The 20814-nt window shown below is 28.9% G+C and overlaps 1 long non-coding RNA gene across 1 annotated transcript in view; it reads right to left on the reverse strand.

Annotated features, from left to right (window-relative positions):
- The window catches only part of LOC119678512, a 141996-nt gene that overhangs the window by 2151 nt on the left and 119031 nt on the right, over nucleotides 1-20814 (reverse strand). The window contains exon 3 of the long non-coding RNA XR_005252338.1: nucleotides 15524-15676. This is a non-coding gene — a long non-coding RNA (uncharacterized LOC119678512). The remainder of the gene's footprint in view (nucleotides 1-15523; nucleotides 15677-20814) is intronic.

Consider the following 20814-nt stretch of genomic DNA (forward strand, 5'->3'; position numbering starts at 1 on the left):
TCACTGTAGCCAAATAATGTCATTTGGCAATACACTGATGACATGGGTCTGTAACAATGAAAATAATTATGGAACCATGACAGTGACAAAGCTCCAGTTAGTAGGTAATTGAAGATTTGGACGTACTAACATACAAATTCAGAAGTAATAATATCATTGAAAAATGATGTAAGTTTACATATGAATGTCATTATTTTAGGCACTTTTGTTGCCTGGCTTTAACGGGTGCATAAGCACCTTCAAAGCTTCATACTATTGAATGTTGCTTTGTGTTTATATCATATTTGTAGAATCAAGCTTCATCACTTGTTACAATTTTATTTAACGTTTCCTTTCATCTTTGAACAAAATATTGTGTGCAAAATGCACATATTCCTTTTTTTAAGTTTTAGTTAAAATTCGAGAAACACATCGCGCTTAATATGATTGATTATTATTAGCGACACAGTCATGACATTCAAGTTCAGTTCATGAGCAAACATTAATTGGATCAATTTTAGATCTTTATTAGTTTTGGGCATTGTCAGAGTCACGCATACATAATTTGCCGAATGTTTTTGGTGACCTTTGCGAAATACGTGCTCCTGAGAGAAATGTATATTTTAGCATCACCAAAAGTTCTTTCAGACTATCGTTAGCGATGTATCATTCTCACCATATGATATTTATCATTCAATAAACATTTCTACAGGCTTGACGTTACGCTAAATTCTATTAAGAATATCAAACCGAATCTGGTGCTGCGAACCTCAATTATGGAAAAACTTCACTATTCATAGGTTTAGTTGAAAAAAAAAATGGCCTAACCGATCAGGCCAGTTTTCTGCACCTGTATATAGGTTAACTATAAGTATATAGTTAAATAACGAATTTGGCGACATTTATAAACAAGTAAAATAAAAATTCTGAACGTATTTGAATGTAGGTACTTTATACATTGAGCAGTCCCAAAATATTTTATAAAGTTTATGTTTAAACCAGTTGAAAGTAAACAGTTTGTAAATTGCATTAATTGCTATTCTTAAAATCAAACGTGTCCAGTGGTTGTACTAAAGAATCACTTATTTACTTGCCTTGAATATCTATCCTGATTTATTTTCGAAATTTACTTTAAACGGAAATTTCTCTGATATTTCTCTAATAATTTCTTATGAGAAGAAATCTCAATTTTTCAATTTATTAATCCAATACTCGATGTTACTAATTTAAGGTTAAACATTTTAAAGTCCTTTCATGGGTAAGCATAACCACTCGAGTACCTTTTTTATACAAATATTAATTAAAATTTTAAAATAATATAATTTTATTATTAACTTGAGATATTTTTTTAACATTGGCGTTCCCATTGTGGACGTGATATGTTCGTGATACTGAGAGATATCTTTTATATAGAGTTTTATTCAACAATTTCGATAGCTCTCCTAAGTGGATTGTTCTGCTGCAGTGCCATTTAATACGTAGAGGTATTCTTAATACTTAAGAATATTTACGTAATACTTTCGTAATTAGAGAAAATAGCTTTTGCTTTGTTATCTTTTCCCTTTGAGGAAAAGATTCTTTATTTACTAATACTTTCTTTATTTGTGAATTATTTTTCTTATGCACCATGTTTGGTCATGACATTTCATAAATCTGCAGTTTGACCAATTCGAACTATTAATATTTGTGCTACCAACCAAAAACATCGTTTGACAAATTTGGCTTGTGAACACTTTTTTGCTATTCATAAAGAATCAGACTTTCTGGGATTGCTAGATGATAAGCTTGTGGTATTATTAAAGTTATATCTACATATTATTTTAAAATATATTGTAATGTCCACATTATTATTATCAAATACAGTAGTCAATATATAGAGTGACTTGCATTTCGGAGATACTACTTATTCATTTCTATTACAAAATATAATTCATTTAATTTGTGTACAGCTCTTTTAAGTTGTTAATAATTTAAAGGAGCTATCCTTTAGATATATCATAATATTAAAGCATTTTATTATTTTGTGGTCTATTCGGTTTAATTATTTCAATTTTTTTCTGGTTTTGAGCAAATATTTTGAATTACAGTGGTCGTCCAGTATAACGAACGCTCGATATTACGAATTTTCGATATAACGAACACCCAAAATATTTACATTGATTGTTCTATATAACGAACGAAAAAAAAAATTCTGCTCCATATTACGAACAAAAAATTTTTTGTTTCTTATTCGTTTTTGTTTTATACAAATTATGCTTTTGAATATAATTTTACTATAAAACTAGCATTATTCAGCTTAGAATATGCATGTAATTGTCCGTTTTTTTTTTTTCTGAGAAAAATGCCTATATATGGCAAAATGCATATATGCAGGCGCCACTGATCTGTTGTTCACAAATTCAGTTTATCATATACGAAATACTATCCAGACACACATATGTACATATTAAGGTGTTTATATTTAATATGTATTTGTTTGAAAATATCATTTAAAAATTAATTTTGACAAAGCGGACGTTTAAATCGTTGTGAATTAAATTTTAGTTTTTAAAAAGCTATTCAGAAAAGTCTTGAGTGTAGTAAAAAACAAACAAAAATTAATGATTTTTTTTACTCTACACTATGATTGAATGCGTCCTTTCTTATAAATAATTTTTGTAACAACCGAATAAAAAATACTTTTAAATAAATATATACTCGTACGTGTTTATAAGTTAATTTATGAACTCAAATATATGAAATCTCCTAAAAATAACCATATTGGTAGGTAAATGTATAACATTCGATATTACGAATTTTTCGATATAACGAACAAGGGGTGCAACATAAAATTCGTTATATTGGACGTCCACTGTATTATATATTATATAATTATTATATATACACAAATTCAATTATTTCTTTATTCTCCTTTATTTTTTAATATTTCAACTAATGTCGGGTAAATATAATTTTGAAAGACATCTTTTTTTTTTGCATTTGCATTATAAGTTATGAATACAAAGTAACTATTTCTTTTTGATTCAGGTCTTCTAACTGTTTATATTTTACTATATCAAAAAGTATCATCCACTATAAAATTATTTCAAGAATTGTTTTTAAACAAATGCTTCAAAGTGTTTGAGCAGTCTATTCTTTGAACAGTACGAGTATACTCAAATTCGAATATTTCGGTCGAATAGTTGAAATGGTTCAGCTACTCGAACAACTGATCTGCTCAATTTTTCTTTTATTTTTGTTTTGTTATATACAAATATCCCCAAATGTTGAAACCCTAATCATTTTTCAGCAGCTTGAACACCATTTTCTCGAACATCAAATATTCAAATAGCTGATATATTATTTGAGGCACTAATATGTACACATATTGACACTGATTCGCTTACTACTCTTGAAATTTTTAACTTAATCAAATGTATATAGACTTGACTTGATTGTTTTTAGTGAAGTTTCTATTAATAACGTGTCAGTTATTTGCGACTTTTTGAAATAACAATTTTTCAGTTTTTATATATGTATATTTATTTGTTTATCTTGAGACCTACGTCACTGTTGACAATTATAATTTCGAAGTTGTGAAAGACTTCTTTTATTTGGGAAACAGCGTAAGCATCAAAAATGACGTCAGCCTAGGCAATTGAGATATAAATCCCTCTCTTCACAAACAAAAATCACGCTCTACACATCTCTTATCATGCCTGTCCTGCTGTATGGTGCAGAATCTTCGACGGTTACCTACAATGATGAGAAGGTTTTAGAAGCATTTGAGAGAAAAATTTTTCAAAAGTCGCTGACATAGTTAAACGCATAAAAATTCTGCGCTGCGCTGGATTGGTAATGTTGTGAGAATGGAAGAAAGTGTTCTGGCTAGAAAGGTAGAGGACGTCCGCATCGTTGGTAGAAGGACCAGGTGAGCAACAATTTGGGAGCGCTCGGTACTACCAATAACTCGGTACGTACTGGTAACAATAAAATTGGGCGGCTAACTAATAATATGTTTTCACTGGTTTCGTTAGACCAGTATATTTTCTTGAGACTGCTTGAATTATTTAAATCTCAGGTAAGTTAACTGGTCTAATGAAGCTAGTGGAAACGTACTATAAGTAAGTCCGTAAGTATTCATTTGTATATATTTTTCTTATACAAAACTATGAACGTTTCGAAATTTTTTGACTTATTCTTTAGTACGACTTGTTACAACTGATTTCATTTTAAAAATTTATAAAAAAAGCATTCAAATAAAATAGACGTAACACATAAACCTTATAACCGGTCACTGGTTATAACGCGTATTGCAGAAATTGTGATGATGAAGTGGAAGGGCAAACCGTGGAACACTTCTTCTTTCGCTGCCCGGATCTAGCAAAAAAGCAAGATCAATATCTTATGCAAAAATATGATTAGCTTTTATTATAAAAGTTATAATATTAATTATATGGCGCCACACGTCTTCTAAGTGTTCGCAACTTCCTGACATTGGCAGCCCTAGATTAAATCGTATACAAAATAGGTTTTATATTAAATTTTGTAAATGTACTTATTTAAATGAACAAATATGCAAATATTTGTTGCAATTTTTATAAAATATTTCAATGAAAAATTCCACAGAAATGTGAAGACTATAAAAGCAATAAAGTCAAAGTCATTTGCGAGTTGATATACATACACATTTATAATATGTACTATATAAGTCAACAACAAGGGTATTTATAATTAAAGTAAAAACATAAATATGTACGAAAATATATAAATATATATATGTATATATAATATATAGTATATACTAAGCGTTTATTTAATTGGCATAAAAATGGTATTAATGGCAAACGTACAACATTTCAACGATTTTTCATGACTTGAGATGCTGATTTCAGTTCACTTTTTATATTTTCGAGAAATATTTAATTTTTATTTTTGTTTCTAAGACGGGCAATATATTTTATAATGACGTGCGCTCTAGAATTTAATACATTTAAGCATTGCTTTTGGATTGAACTGTACTCGAACTCATTTCAATTAAACAAAGGAAGTTTATTTTTCATTTTACTAAACTAAAACATTTCACAAACTTGTGAATGATGATTATTCTTCTAATATTGCTTTATATAAAAATTATAAGTTAAATAATTCATATGAAATTTAAATCAATAATTTAATAAGCTGGTCTGTTTCAAAGCCTGTTTTGAACTTACCAAAATATTGGTAATATTGATTTATTAAAGTAGTATAATTCAAAGTAACCTCTTTCAAATATTTGATTATAACTAACAAACTTGCCAGGACAGCCTCGCTGCTTTTGACTGCGGACCTATTCTGTAGCTTGCGAGGATATAATTTCTTTTTACCTACTTAGAAAAAAGAAGATAAAGTAAGAAGAAGAAACATGGAATGCTGTACTGAGATAATCTACCATAGCTATCACGGGGCTTACAACATTTAAATTAAATTAAAATGAATTAATTAAAACACATTAAATTAATTAGAACGATGTATGAAATTACGTAAAATAATTTAATAATCATTAGAGAAATTCTGATATGACAATATCATTAAACTAAAATCTTACAAAACGGAGAACCTATTCTAATGGAAGTTGGAAGTTTTGTAAGGAAAACAAATCATACAAGTGCTGGAACTTTACCCGGCACTGATAAACGAAAAACGTATCTAGGTGGGTATCTTACATTTCATGAATAAATAAGAATTTGTAATGTAGGTTCAATACTACAATTTGAAGAGGAAATTAGAATTGAAGATATGTAAGTCATAAATGTCTTACATAAACACTGAATTATGATAACCATTAACATTTCCGAACTAACCTGGACAAATTAACGTTGATAATATATTTGGTTAAAAATTTCAGACATCATCAGGTTTACTGAAAACCAGATGAAAGTACTACGAATGACCTTAGTACAATATTATACTAAAAGACATTGATATGCCTGAAGCTATGAGTTCTATTGTGCTATCCTTGTAGGAAGTCGTTTTCTTTTTCTTACTCTCATTCTTATTCTTTCAATAATACAGTAATTAATCGGTCTTATGAAAGCCAAATGATGGTAAAATATCTCTCAATTGTTTAATAAATTATTTCTTATCAATTATTTTATTACAACTTATGTACAAATATTGATCAATTATTCTTTTAAATAAGAAAGATAGAGCACTTTCAAAAAACAAACTATATTTGTATAGAAAATCTGTAAAATCTTACAATAAGCAGGTTCAAATTTTATATTTGCATTAGTTAATTTAGGTAAGAAGAAAAACATTAAATACATATATTTAAGTTTTTATTAGCATCATCTAACTCGTAGTACTTGACTATAAATGTGTCAGTCAATAGTACCAGACCTTGAACTATATAGAACGATTTCTTGTTACCAAAACTGTGTGCAAACGATTTGAAAATCTTTTCCTGTTAAGCAGATTCTGAGACATGGCATACATTATAGCCTCTCTATAGCCTGTCTAAAAACGGATTCATTACTTGACTATTAATATAACGTGACCTGACGTCACTTGACTATTGTTGTGAGAGAAATTGAGCATTTTGATTGCAATTTCTCCGCGATTATTAATTAGTAGTTTAAGAGTTAAGCGTTCAGTCCAAATCTCTATCTCTCTAATTTGTATCAGTAAGATCTTATATTAACATTTTTGTTCTTGTTTTTCTGTTGCTTTTTGTTCGTTTTTCTATTTCTCCTAATTTATATTTATATGAAAACAATTTTTTTACTCTGCAAAGTTAAAATGTAGCTTTATTTATTTTATGGTATTTCTAAACTCCCCAAATTTTTCATTATTACAACATTACAACCAGCCATTCTGCATTCTATATTGTTTCCCTTCATAGTATTAAATGTATTGGTTAATATTTTATTATAGTCTTTATTTCACTCCATTTTTCTTTAACTGAGTTTTGCATATGTCCGGTGTTTGGACTTTTATGCTTTAAAATGTTATAATATCATTTTAAACAGCCCCTATTTTTTAACATTTCGTTATACATTTTTCGTTATACTTTCTTAGATCCACAATCCAAGCTTCCTGATATTAACTTGTCAGATAATTATGTGCTCTCATCTTTGCAACGTACCTTGTCAGGTTGCATTAAGCATCTACATCTGTCGATGATGTAATAATTCTACGTCACAATGTTCTATGATAAAGATATTAGAGTTCTGGATGAAAAATTATGATAAACTGTGAAATATAAAGAGTAGTTTTAAGGTTTAATAAAGCTGTTTTTTTTTAAATTTTAACTTAAAAACGACGAAATCTTTTACACAGTAATATCAAATAATTTTGTAATATATATATACTCGTAGTCTGTTTCTTTTTTATTTCTTCTATGTTTTATAATTTTTAAAGTTAATTCGCTTTAATACTGTCGCAACCTACTTCTAGACTAAACCAAGAAATACTACTAATTGATTAAAAAATACACATAATTAAATTTAAAATTCAACTGATTAAAAACCAAAATAATCTTACAATATTTCTATGCATTTTTATCACCAAAATGAAAAGTAAAAAATATTTTATTTTATATATAAAGCGAAAATTATTACTATACTTATTTCCCGCCATTTTTGTACAATATATACTCGTACAACTGAAATCTCTCCGGTTTGTGTTAGGGGCAACGAACCCAATTTTCATACCGATAATAGACAATGTCTGATAGTGGTTATAAGTCGTAATGGCAGTATTCTCGAACGAATTTGTACCAAACGAACTAGCCACACCTCCAATTGAGAATTCGTAGTGATAAGGATATGATAAGGATAGTCGGAATCGGTCGGTTGGCTAGACTGATATAAGAACACATATGAGTTATACATTTATTGGCATTCTATAGAGTAGTTATCGGTGACCCCGTTTTTGATGTACAATACATTGGAGAGTCCAGTGAATGAAAATGAGTGAATGGAAGCAATAGTATCAGTTAGTAAAAATATAAATGAATGTACACACTCGCATGTACATATGTATATTTAATTTTTTTTCTTGTACAATTTCAATTTAAAGGTGATATGAAATTTTGTGATAAGTTTTAATCATGAATTTGTCGTTTGATTTTGTTGTTGCTTTTACAATATACAATATACAATATACAATATATATTTGTATACACAGAATATATATTATTTGAAAAATTGTAGTAATTATGATGATAAAAATGCTTTTAATGTAGAGTGTTGAGTATCAGCAGCGAAAAGAAATCATTTTGGAAGTTTAGTTTTGTAGAATTTTGTAAAGGTATCGGTTGCGGGTTGCGTACGTTACAAAAATAATTTTATCCCATAAATTCGGTGCGAAAATAATTATTTTAATATTTTGCATATGTTTGTCTAACATCTCGTAGATACAATGCCGGTTAAGCATCATATGCACCCATACAATGGGAACGTGCTATACGGCACAGCTGGAGTGCTCGAAAATGTTACTGAGAATTTAAAATTTTTCGGTGATAATCACAGAAAGACAAAAAAATTATTGAAGGTGTGTGTAAGCAATTTTTTTGTGGTTTACTCCCCAAAAAATTATAAATATTTTAGTTTGTAAAATTTGAGAAGTGCAATAGAAAAAAATTTAATTATTTGTATTTTATGTGATATAAGTCACACTCTATACTGCTAACCACAGTAATTATTAAGAACCCTACGCCAATGCATGGAAAATCCTTGAGAACTAAACAAATCGACTTCTGCTCTTCAAACAGTAAACTACGCACAAAGGCGATATAATATGTGGTGATATGCATGGATTAAAAAGTCATGCTGTTCAGTTTACTAAACACTGTCAACTGCTCTCAACCGAAGCGAAGGCTGAAGACTGAAGGCTGAAGACTAAAGAATGGTAATATGCCATACTGTGGAAATGCCAAAAGAGTTGTGCGTACCGCGAGCTAACAATAATTCGCTCATAAACGCGGTGTACGCCCACGAAAAAATAACAAATTTTGAAATTTATTTCAATTTGGTTTTTGTCTTGTAGTGCTTGTTTTTGCTGCTTTGTTCAATTTCTCTGCGAAAAGCAATTTCATAAATTCCAGATGCCCTGAAATACGTAATGCTCCTAGCACATATGGGTAAATTAAGTGCCAAACGCCCCTAATAATGACTTTATTGTGCAGCTATCTTGGTTGATTTTTGTTGTTATAACTATTCTAGTGCCTGATTTCAGTGGTTTGATTCACTGTGAAGATTTGTGTCTAATACTCAATCAATTATAAAAATGCTGTTTGTGTCTAAAATATAAAGAAGGAAATCCCAAATGAACGATTTGAAAATATTATATAGGTATGACATACAAAATACCAGACAAATTGGTATCATTCATATTTTATATTAATTTATATTAATTTATATCAATTTATATTAATTTATATTATAAAAAAGATTTTACCTTTAAAGTTCACTATAATATACGCCTTAAAATACTATTATATTCACCTAAAGCGGGTCAGACTGTTCATCGGTAAACGAAATCGGTTTCGTTTTTATTTTCTTTTTATATTTAACGATTTTTTGAGAGGAATATGACAGTGTAACGGCGAAAAATGGCTAATTGCGGACAGCGAAAGGATATCTGCTGATCTATCACTGCAACCAATTTACACAATATTGTCTGTTTTAAACAGATATGCTAAATATGTAAAAGTATTTAATATACTGAGAAAAGTGCAATACGGTATACATACTTTTGATCGGAACGAGAAAAAGGATCAATGTATGTATATGAATTACTAAATGTAATTCACTTTTAAGCTATGGATTTTTAATATATGACTAATTGATCGCTTTTACAACACTCTTATAATATATGTCACTATAAGAGTACTGAAAAAAAACTTTCATCCAAAACATTATATGTTTAACTCAATATTCACCATTTTACAATATGCATCGTTTAACATCCGCTAAACATATGAAATTTGTAAAAGCTTATTACAAAAATGGTGATGACGTTTTGCATAGGATTTTTTTAGTGATGATGGCACACTTTTTTCAATAAATATTATCACAAAATTATCACATCTCGACCAATCAATAGTAGTAGTAGTATTATTGGCTTTAGTAGTATTACTTCATTTTAAACGTGTTATATTACACAGAAAATTATAATCAGTGTATTATATAAAGCTTAAGGAAGTTTAGACGAGCAATCAACATTCACTAGCAATTATAGAAAAATTATCACATCTACTAAAGTATGATGTCATATTTGGTCTGGAGTTCTAATACACTATTTACTATTAATTACTATATACTATTTTGAAAATGATGAAAGTGTGACACAATCCATTAATCCTGATCGCTACAGGTATGTATGATTACCAATTTTCTTCGGGGGGAATTGAAAGTACATATGTAAGAAATATGTAGTTTCAATAGAACGTTGTCACAAGCCATGCTATACATTCTGTTTAGGCGTTGTTGTACGAGAAATTCCCGACCGTGTTATATAACGTTTTGGTGATTTAAATTGATTACGGAAACTGTTTTTTGTGTATGTTCATAATGTTCAATCCTCAAATCCCCGACAACCCTTTATTTATGGGAGAGCTATTACAAGTTGTGTCAGCTAGACATCGATAATCACCTTAAAAGGATCCTGTACTGTTAGGTATCGTGTGGAGGGCATTTAATCTAATATTTAATATTTACATTTATTTTTTAGGGTTACCACGAAATGGATAATTCAGTGGTATAGATTAAATTTCATCAATATAGAACATATTTTTATGGAAAACATTTTTCACCAAATTTAAATGTTAATTATTACACTTTATAATACATATTATCAGTGAAAATTAGATCGACTAATAAAATTGCTTATATTAAACACCTCCTAAACTTAATAAATATTCTTAGATTTAAAATTCAGAAATTAATTAAAATTATCTTTGTCTGCTTATATTTTTCAGTAGCTTTATGTGTTGCTTATTAAATTTCTTAAATGTTCATTACGTTGTTCATCAATTTCATTTGATGATTTCATTAGATGTATTGCGGTTGGTCGTTTGGGCTTCACTTAAAAAAATTCGAAGTGACGTGAAATCTTTGGTTTGTTTTTGATTTTGATCATAAACGCTTTGAATTTTTTAATAAAATTAATAAATATGATTGTAATTACAATTAAAAAATATAAATTTATATTTGTATTAAAAAATTAATGTTTTTAATTAAAACACAAACTATAAATGTTTACTTAAATAACTTATAATTTAAAGTATTAGATATATTAATCTAATTTCGAACTACAAATGTATTTAGTTGTATTTCGTTTTTTTTATACACATTTATATAAATCTTAGAACACAATAGGGTTCTTGAATATTTTCGAGAGACTTGCTGTGCTTGAATTAAATGCTTGAATAGCGAAATAATATAATCTTCAAACAGTTGAAATAATATTTGAGATTCCATTTGATATCCTTCGAACTCAAGATTAATGCATAACATGACAATAGATTTGTTATAGACTAAAATCAATACGTTTTACATAAGAAATGTTGATTTCTAAGAAGACATTGCTATCCACTACAGGACAAAAAGTTATTGAATTTCAACTGTTATTGAAACAGTTGAAATAATATTTGAGATTCCATTTGATATCCTTCGAACTCAAGATTAATGCATAACATGACAATAGATTTGTTATAGACTAAAATCAATACGTTTTACATAAGAAATGTTGATTTCTAAGAAGACATTGCTATCCACTACAGGACAAAAAGTTATTGAAATAAAATTTACTATTGGTTTCATATTATGGAGACGTCAATGCCCCCCAAGAAATTGTGATTAATATACTCTGAATATTTATTTTAAGGGTAAACATTTTTATCAATTCACCAAAAATCATTCAATCTAAAAATGATCTAAACAAAGTAATACCTATATAGTATATGTGTAAAAAAATATTTCAAAGATATCTGTAATCGTAACCATTTTTAAATTATATACTAAAACCGGATTTAGGTTAATTCGGGTGTCTAAAACACGCATAGACCTATTGGTCCCAAGCGATACCAGATGAAATTAAACCACTATACAGATTTTTTAGCATACTTTTTTTTGGATTTAAGTAGTACTTAAAGTTCAATTTTTGTAAATTAGTTGCTAAGCATTTTGTAAATAGTTTTTAAAGCGTATGTTTAGATAAAAGATACTATATTCAGACAGCCGGTTTACTTAATTTTGTAAAAATGAAATTAAGTTAATTTCGAAAGTGTTCATACTGCCCCAAATTAAGGAAATCATATGTTTTTTGTTTTCAAATCGAATGTTTGTATCTGAGAAATTTTAAAAGTTGATTATTACAACAACAGTTACAGTTCTTTCTCTACATTCAAATATAAAAAAATGCACTACTTTCAAAATATTTGCAGGTTTTATTCAAGTGAACTGTCACTGACATTTATTTAAAAAAAAATGTTTTCGTTATTTCTACTTTATATATTGCTTAAAATTTATCTTACGCATAGTTGCATTTGAAATGTCCCTTAATTTCAGCCTTTGTTTCAACGAAATTAAGACCATTTTCCTTAGTTTCGATCTAACCTCAAAACTGAATTGGGTATGAAAAAAAAACAACTTCATTTCGCTAAAACGAAGATGAAATTAAGATCTTTGCCGAATTAATAGGTCTCTGAACATAGTATTATTGAAATTTGAACCCAGACCCTGTGTCAGTAGTTCTAGTATATACGTATTGTGCCAACACGTTTCTAAAACAATGAAACAATAAATAAATAAACATTAATAAATTAAATTAAAGAGGTTTTGTTCGAACAGTAGTGAACTACAACAACAAAAACTCATTTTTATATTATTTTAATTAATTGAATTTTTGGCTGACCATACAGCTGTTTCAAGTATTGTCAAATACCCATCATCAGTGGTCTTGGAAATAATTCTTGTATTTAATTATTCGTAAATAATTCGTAATTTTTTGAGATTGCAAGTACCAGGAATCGAACTCGTGTCCTGCCAAATTTCAAGCTCAGAGTCAGCGCACCTTAACGAACTGACCCATAATATTAAAATAATATTAAACCTACATAAGTATATATTCTTTTGAAGCTTTTACTATAAAATATAAAAATTATAATTAATATAAAAAAACCACATAAAAAATACTTAGAAAGTAAAAACCAAAACCAAACAAAAAAAACATTAAGAAAATTAACGAGCAATTTGGGTACAAAGAAAACAGACGCTAAAATTATTCAATAGAACAAAATATCGGCGACAAAAACCACAGAGTCGGACAATGGAAGCGTTTAAGTACAAAATAAACTCAACTAAAAATAAAATAAATATTAAAAATATGTAATTCGTACTTAAATGAAGAATCCAAATTAAAGTAAACGAAGTACAAAGCAATGAACAAACAATTTAGGCAAATATGAATTGAAATTAAACCAGCAAAAAAAAAATAAATAAAAGAAGTTCGAAAATTTCCGCATGCATGGCAAACAAAGTTCATCCAACAACAACAAACACCAAACAAATAATGCCAAGCAAGACAAAAGTGCGTATAGACGCACTACAAAACACATAAACATATAAACAAATAAACAAATTAATTGTGTTTTTATGTAAAATTGTTTTGAATTTTTGCTACGAAATTGTATCATTTTCTTAGCCAATTTTATGACGTGGCCCTTTGAATTGGTTTCCTGTGTAAGACCGTTCAAGACACCTCGCATACCTGCATATGAGTTATGCACAGTACAAGCAAACACATTGCTGTATTCTGTATGCGCTCTATGCACATACGTCACGCATGTATGCGTAGTATGAGTAATCAATGCTCGTATATTGGCTGGTTTGTCTGTCTATCGTAGATCGTAGATCGTGAGTCGTATAGCAGCAAGTGCCAGTGTTTGTGATGTATGTATGTCGTTTTGGCAGTCTACCTGTTATTATTCGATTTGTTTGGCAGGATATGTACGCTCCTAAGTACATGTTCAATTAGTGTGCTGCGCTGCGCTGCGGTTACATCCTACATTCTTTGATTTATTTATTATTTTTAAGTGGACTTAAGTAAACATTTCGATTTAAGTGTCGAAGTGTGCACACAGTACAAATGAACTATATTAAGGCCCCTAAATTCCTTTTTTATTTTTGTATTTTTGCTGACAATTCACATTTCTTAAAATTAATGAGTTTGGTTTGGACTACTGTCGATTGTTCCTCGTTTCTCTTAATGGATTAGTTCATTGATAAATTTAGCAAAATGGCTGAAATTTCCAAAATACCTATGTAGACCTTTAATAAAATAAAATAAAAATAAATATTATGAAATTCCTGAAGAAGGTTAATGTGTAAATTAATGAGGCAATGTAAATAAAAAACCAAAAGAAATTAATTTAATTTAATGAGTAATTATTTTAGTCTCTAGTGAAAATAAACGAAATATTTTTTTAATGTTAATTTCATTGCTATTCGAACCCATCTAACTTTTAAAGAGTATTTTTTTCGTCATAAGACGCATCACTTTCGACAAAAGAAATTAAAATTAAAAGATTAGAATTATAGGAAATACGAACAATAATATTTTTCAGCTTTTCCATTTTGATACTTCTCCTGTAGAATGATTAATCTTTGGTCTTAAAATATGCCTTAGTTTCGGCGATGACTTTTTCATTGGAACCGAAATTCTCTCCCTTAAGCATTTTCTGAAGTTCTGCGAACAGTTAATAATCGCAGGGGGCCAAATCTGGCGAAAACGATAGATGCAGAAGCAATTGGAAATGTAATTCGTGCAATTTGATCAACGATTTGTTCACGATGCACTGTCTTGTTGAAAGATGATTTTTTTCTTTTTCATGTTTGGCCGTTGTTTTGTGATTTTCTCCTTCAAATGCACGAGATGGTCCGACTTTTTCCAAGGTGATTGATGAACAAAATTTCATGTGCATCCTAAAATATGGACACCATAATCATAATACACATGTTATTCCATTTATATTACTTTGAGTATTAAAAAGCGAATTGCATCCTTAATATAATTTGGACTAATTACCAATATATTTATATATAAAGGCTTTACAAAACCTTAATAATTTTACAAAAATTTTATATAACTTATCTAAATTTTTGGGTTGTTTTAGATATTTGCAAATTTATTATTATTAGTTCAGTGTAAATATTTGTGGGTTGGTATATAATTTTATACTACGAGTACAATACTCCTTTCAAATTTAAAATAAAACTCAGGGATCAATTAATGACTTAAAACTGAAATATTGGACTTTATAGAAAATTAACTTATTATAAATAATTAAAAATTTATTAAATTTAACAGAAAATTTTTATAATTTTAAATTTTAAAGCAGTAGCGTAGCCAGGTGCTAATGGTGTAACTGGGGGCAGAGGGGGAGAGGAGTGGTTATGCTGGATTTATTTTTTGGTGAAGTTCACATTATTAAGTTTAATAAGATTGAATTATTTACTTATAATATTTACAATATCTTTATATCGAATAGTTTAGATTTTTCCATTAATTTGACTCTTACCACTGTTTCGTTTCCATAGATATGTTTGATAAACTGTCAATTAGTTAAGTCTAGCACATTTCATCTTGAATCAGTTTTTTTAATGTGTTCTGGTCACCGTTTGGTATGTTTTTCGTCACTTCTATTGCTAATTTGTGTGTATATCCATTATCTCTAAAACAATATAAGAAAACATTTTTAGATTATATTTTACTTCCTTCAAAAATTTATTTTTATTGCACTTAATCTTTAATTAAGTGAAATCCTTTCTCATTTAGTTATATTTTTTAATTGATTGTCACATTATATATGTGAAATATAAACATCGAAAAGTAACAAAATACCAACTGAACCTACAACCATGATTTCTTTTTGAGGTTTTGAAAATATGCTTTGAAATTGAAAATCTGGTTAGTGCTTCATGAAAAAAGTTGAATCATGTTTTCTTTAATAAAGAGTCAAATCCCCATCATTAGTGGTCTTGGAATTATTTCTTATATATTTAATTATTCATAATATTTTTTTTTAAATTATAATAAAAATAAATTAAATAGTTATTAATTTTCAATAAGTTTCTCATATAAACGTGATTTTCAATTTTATTTAAAATTTAATTAGATTTATATATTTTAAATTATTTCAAAAATAACCAAAATCATTGAATGACTTAATAAGATACTTTGGGTTATCAATAATGTTATGACCAAAATAGTATCTGCAATATGTGACTAGATACAAAATAGATACAAAAGTATTTTAGCAAGGAGCGTTACACGAACCAAGCTTAGCACTTAAAGTGGTTTCAGAGTCTTGACCTGTAACAAAAATTAAAGAGAGGAGAATTATATGTATTTGTTTTTTATGTACAGTAAATAGAACTAACACGTCGTTCAATAATGTGTGTGACTGACACATAGATGGCGGCACTAATACTAAATAAATATTTTTTTCGAAAGTGGCAACCTTTTTAGGCTTACTGTCAAAATCATATGTTAATCCGACCAATACTGTTCAATGCCAGGAATGGCTTGAAAAACATTATTCGGACTCTGCTCCATCAAAAAGAAGCATTTGTTATTGGTATGCCGAATTCAAACGTGGTTGTATAGACACCGTTGACATTCCATCTACTGGACGTTGAAAAAACACTGAAAATCATTATGTCCGACCGTAAAGTGAAAGTGAGGGAGAGTGCTGACATTCTACAGATATCAGCAGGCAGTGTACACACCATAATACACGAACATTTGGGTATGAAAAAGGTGTTTTCCAAATGGGTGCCGCGTTTGCTCACACCGGAGCAAAAACAACAACGAATCGATGATTCAAAGAGCTGTTTGGACATGTTTACGCGCAATAAGTCGGAGTTTTTGCGTCGGTACATCACGATGGATGAAACATAGATCCATCCACCATTTCACTCCAGAGTCAAATCGGCAGTCTGCTGAGTGGCATGCAGCCGGTGAAAGCCGCCCAAAGCGACCAAAGACGCAGCAGTTGGGTGGCATCGATTATCATCGACTATCTCCAGAAGGGGAAGACCATCAACAGCGACTATTATATAGTGTTATTGGAGCGTTTGAAAGACGAAATCGCAAAGAAACGGCCTCATATGGCGAAGAAAACAGTTTTGCTCCACCAAGACAATGCACCGTGTCACAAGTCGATGAAAACGATGGCAAAATTGAACAAATTGAGCTACGAATTGGTGCCGCACCCACCGTATTCTCCAGATCTGGCCCCCAGCGACTACTGGCTCTTCGCAGACCTCAAAAAGATGCTCCGTGGTAACAGATTTGGCTCAAATGATGAAGTAATCGCCGAAATTAACGCCTATTTTGAAGGCAAAGAAAAATCGTTTTACAAAGGCGGTATCGAAAGATTGCAAAAGCGTTGGAATGATTGTATCTCCCTAAAAGGGGACTATGTTGATGAATAAAATCGAATTTTGGGAAAAAAATGTGTTTTAATTAGTTAGTCACACACATTATTGAACGACGTGTTAACTTCATTTGTTGTTTTCAAACAAAAATTATACTTTATTTTAATGATATATTGTGGGGGATTTAGTACAATATTTATAACAAATTTTTTGGTTTATGAAGTAGACATTTTTAGTATTAGTCTTATTTTTTTATTGTTGTGGGTTTTAAGTCCAAAAGACTTATAATAGTATATAAATGATAATATTAAATGACAGCCAGTGTTGTTATTTGAAATTATTAAATATTATTTAAAGTTATATAAAATAAAAAATGGCATAAAGCCCGGCAAAAAAGGAAATCTATATTAAGATCGATACCAATATTTTAAGAAAAGTAAAAATAATTAAATAGAACTGAAAAGTTTTTCGATATTTGCCATCAGTAGAATATCTTGAAATAGAACAAAGTCGGTGAATAAATGGAACTACCATAAAAAAATTCTCAAATAATGGTGCTTCCAAAATCTCCACTTATGAAAAATTAAATCATTAATTTAAGAATAAAAGTGAAATTGTTATTAAAACATCCTTAAAAAAAGCACTGATCCAGCTAAATAATAATATATATAATTATAAATATATATTAGTTATATATTTATGAGTATGTACATATTTCAATTATATTTTTTATTTTATTAAAGTAAAAATATTTTCATACCAAACGCTCGTTCAAGCTCTTGCAAAAGCGTTTGCACATTTGTTTATATTTTGGGAAACTATAGAATAAATATTAAAATATTAAATTTAAACATATTTTTGTAAGTATGTATGTAAGTAATTTTGTTTTGAACTTTGACAGGAAGTTGTTTGTCGTTGTGCACATTACGGGTTCTTTTGTTTTCGCTATGGTCTTTCTTTCTGCTACAATTTATAATTTTTTTGTTGTTTATTAACTGCGCGTGCTGATAAGGAACTGTCGATGTTGTCGTCTTGGTCTATATAGTCGTTATATAGTCGTCAAAGTTGACGTTTACTGGGTGCAAATAATGTTGAAATATTTTTTCCATATCCCCCCACTTTAATGCAGTAAGTAAGGCTTTCTGTCATGTCAGGCAGGCAGGCAGGCAAGTAGGCACAGGCAAGCAAATATGGACGACAAGTATTCTGCGTTTGTCCGTTTAAAACTCAGTGGATGGACGCAGTGAGTTTGGTTTTATAAGACATATGGGTTCGTTGTTCGTCATGGTGGTTTCATGTAATCGTTTGTAATTTTTCCTTTCTGTACATTATTTTTAATTTTTAATTTATTTTTTCTGTGTATATATTTATTTTCGTTTCGTTCATTTTTATTTTATTAAGTAAAAACAGATATAATGGACATTGTAAGTATAACTTGTACTGTAAATATGCGGTAATTATTGTTACCATTAGGCTTTGTTTATTAATGATTCTCGATTCGTATTTTTGTTATTTTGTTTTTTTGGTTTTCCAATATTTTGTTGGTGTTTTTTATTTATTTATATATATGTACATTTATATTTATTTGCATGTATATATCATATATTCTTCATATGATTTATTCTATAGTTTAACTTGTTTGCTACTTGTTACTCTTACGTATATATTGCTGGAGTTAATTAAGTGCTATAATTATATACATATTTAAAATAAATGAGCAATAAATTATATTTAAAATAATTAAAAAATATAAATCAAATGCTCTGAGCTTTAATTGAATAGAAATAAACATGTCATTTGTTGTGTGCTGTAAAGTGATTTTTAAATAAACTGATTTGTTTTTGTTAAAAACAATTTCATTATTTAGAGTATTGCCCTCTAAAAAGAGATAAAAAGAGATTTTCCCAATCACTTACCAACACTTAACCTAATCCTGGTTTTTAGAATCCAGTGAAACTATAATATTGTGGCACTATAGCTTATTTAAAGCATTAAACATGTAACTGCGCAAGTGGTAATCTAATGAAGCAAAATTTGAGGAATGAGTTTTGTCCTTTTAAATAGCTAAAATAATATATGTTCTAGCATTGCCATGTTAAAGAATTATTTTATCGTGTCTATTTTTCTCATTCTAGAGAATGTCGATTTTCCTTGAAAACATAATTATATTAATTTGAATTGGTACCGGCCGTCAGTAATTGTATCATTTTATCTCCCTTTTCATCTTATCAAATGAATATTAAAAATATATATAAATATATGCTACACATTCTCCTATTCTGTATTACTTCCATTATATATAGGCGTTTAGAATTATCACTTCTTATAATATTTCATGGCTCTGCAAGTTGTTTTTGGCGTGGATATTCGTTTAATAATTCCTCTAATATGTAATACATATAATTAAATTGAATTAAATTATTGCTTTAATATCAAAAATGATATAAAAAACTAAAATGATCTGAAACTAATTTCTTTAGTATCTTGCTTTAGTATGATTTTTAATAATTTAAACAGATGGTATAGTTGCCAGTATCGACTTTGTCATTGTTTCATGCGATTCAACTTTTTTGCACCAATATGGTTTTTTACAATATTATCGTTTACGAGTATAATTTATTAACCATCACCAGTGACCAGTGCCTTAAAATGTTTTCAATTTGTAAGCCATTCATATATCGAAAGGTTTATAATAGTGTTGTGGGGGATTTTCAGGTAATTATTAATGCTGTGCCTATTCACATGTCGGTTCTCTTGAATTTAATCATAATATCATTGACTATCCATGATTGGCCAATCAGAGCAAACATATTTTAGAACGGAACTGAGCCAACTCCTGGTCGTTTTTATACATGGAACTTACCCTTATTAGTCCTTATTTTCATCATAGTACAATTATAAAGTTTACCAAATTATTTTCAAATTTTTATTTAATTTTGCTTTACTATAAAATCTAACACAATCCTATCTGAGTGCTTGACATAAGCCGTTACCTGATTTTCAAAGCATTCATGTTATGAATATCTCTATTGGATTAGTTGTTATTTAAAAATTGTCTTCTCCCAACACTTTTATGATAATAAGTACTTTGCTTTTATAAGTTCAATTAACTTAACTGTTCTCAACACTTTTTTATTTTTTAAAATTTATATATCTCTAACTAAAACAGAACAATGTGTACAATACATACATTAGTAATGTCATAGACTATTATTTATTTAAAAATTCCCACCAATTCAATTAAGCCTTCACATTTGTGTTGTAAGTCAGCTCCACTACTTTATACGAGTACTTTTCTTCATGCTCAGCTTGTTTCTTACTGATAAGGAAATGACAAATATTCAACGACTAAAACCAAAAGCCCAGTTTCTTTGATATTAAACCCACTTATTTATGCATTTGGAACGCATAAAAACGGTGAACAGCCTTA

This window comes from Teleopsis dalmanni, chromosome 2 (assembly GCF_002237135.1).
Source record: "Teleopsis dalmanni isolate 2A chromosome 2, ASM223713v2, whole genome shotgun sequence".
Taxonomy (NCBI): Eukaryota; Metazoa; Arthropoda; class Insecta; order Diptera; family Diopsidae; genus Teleopsis; species Teleopsis dalmanni.